General features: G+C 65.1%; 1 protein-coding gene across 1 annotated transcript in view; it reads right to left on the bottom strand.

Moving 5' to 3' along the window:
* LHX5 (LIM homeobox 5) overlaps nt 1-1,997 on the bottom strand; it is an 11,471-nt gene that overhangs the window by 420 nt on the left and 9,054 nt on the right.

The raw sequence follows: 1,997 nt of genomic DNA, 5'->3' as shown, positions 1-1,997 counted from the left end.
CCCCGCGCAGCCGTCTACCACAACACACACACAACACCGGCGTATACCACAACACGCATACACACAAAACACAGGCATGCACCACCACACCCCCCCCCATACAGGCGTCTGCCACAACACACGCACGCACAGAGCATACAGGAGAGTGCCACCACAACACACATATATGCACACCCATGCAGACGCGTGGCCCAACACACACGCGCGTGGACCACAACACACGCACACCCACACGGGTGTATACCACAACACACAGGCATGTACCACAACACCCACAGGGATGTACACCACAACACATGCGAACTCACAGACGTGTACCACAACACGCACCCGGGTGTACACCACAGCACACGAACACCCACACAGGCCCCCGCACAGGTGCACAACGCGAGCACACGCATATGCAACACGCGTGCGTCTCACACGGAGCGCACGCAGGCGGAGCACAAGCATTTCGGGGAGAGCCAGCACCCAAGGGCGCAGCGCACACATAACGCGCAGCCCGACACATGCGCGCCCAGCTGCGGGGCGCAGATCCCCGCGGGCCCGTGCGTGCAGCGCACAGCAACGCGCAAATGCCGGCAAACAGGCAGACACTTGCCACGCGCGGGGCTAGCTGCGCATCGGCGGGCCCAGCGCTCGCGGGCAAATGCACGCGCAGAAGGGGGAATCCGACCCGACCCCGCGCACACGTATGCACGCGCAACACCCGCGCGGCCCACTCGCACGCACGTTTGCGCGCGCTTCTCCCTGTGCCCGGAGGTGCCAGGTGTCTCGAGCCCTCGCTTCTACCCCGCCGCGTCCCGCAGCAGCTCCCGCAGCGCGCTGAGCCCGCCCGCCCGCCCGGCCCGGGGCCCGGCCGAGCTCGGTAGAGGTGTCCGGAGGAGGCGGCAGAAGCAGGCGGGAGTTTAGCTCCGGGGCCCGCAGAGATCCCGATCCACTGGCCAAAGTGACATCCAAGGCCGGGGGAGCGCGCGGTGCGTCGGCAGCGAGTTTATTCTGGGGGGAGCCAGCCCCGTGCAGCGCAGCAGAGACCCCGGGAAGAGACGAGTCCTCGGGGCGCGGAGAACACCCGCGGGTCCTACACCGAGAGCGCAGGGCCGCAGGGGCCAGTCTTGCCCCGGCCCGAGCCAGTCCATAGCGCCGGGACGGAAATCTGGGCCGGGGAAGGGGGTTTTCAAAGAGCGGAGGGATGAACAAGCGGCTGCGGGCCCGGGCCAGGGCTGCGCCCCCAAACCATCCCCCAGTTACGAGACCTTGGAGGCGACCTGCAGACGCCAGTTTCCCCCTTGGTTTTGAGTCACTGCAAACAACCCCCGGAGGGAACGTCTGTCCCCGAGCCGCCACACAGAGCAAGCAAGACCCGGTGCCCTGCCCTCCCCCCGCGGCAATGGGGAGGTTTGCAATGAAAGGTGATTCCCCCCCAGCGCCCTTAAGCTTCCAGCTCGCAGGGCGGCCGAGCAGCCCGGAGACACCCAGCTCCAGCCTCCAGCCCCCTTCCAGGCAGCTGCCCCCAGAGCGGGGCAACCCCCCCCCCAGCCGGTCTGCATCCTTGTTTGCATGTCATTAAGGGCCGGATTTCCAGGGGCCACATGGCCCCGCCGGAGAGGGGGGGTCTAAGGCAGAGAAAACAAATAGCAAACACACGGGGGCCCGGCCTGTGTGACAGTGACCTTCCATATGCTCCAGGAGTTTGGAGGTAATTGGAACAAATGCCGTCTGAAAGAGGTACAAAAGAGTGCAGCTGGGGCTTTGTTCCTGCGAGGAACAAGAGGGGAGCGGAGGTTTGAATGGGGCCGCGGCTTCTGTTCCAGCAGACAGCTTCATCACAATGTCTCTTTCTTGCTTGCTGCAGGGGTGCAAACTTGGCCGGGCCCGGGCGGAATCTCTAACAGGGCGGATTAGGAGGGATCTGGACAAGCCGAGCGGCATTCAGGGCCGGGGGGGCGGGGGGGACCTTCAAACAGATGCCACAGGAAGGGGGGGAAAGTCAAGGC

The sequence above is a fragment of the Alligator sinensis genome, unplaced genomic scaffold, assembly GCF_000455745.1.
Source record: "Alligator sinensis unplaced genomic scaffold, ASM45574v1 scaffold216_1, whole genome shotgun sequence".
NCBI classification, from domain to species: Eukaryota; Metazoa; Chordata; order Crocodylia; family Alligatoridae; genus Alligator; species Alligator sinensis.
Note: the sequence above shows the minus strand (reverse complement) of the source record. Positions and strands in the feature narration are given on the sequence as shown.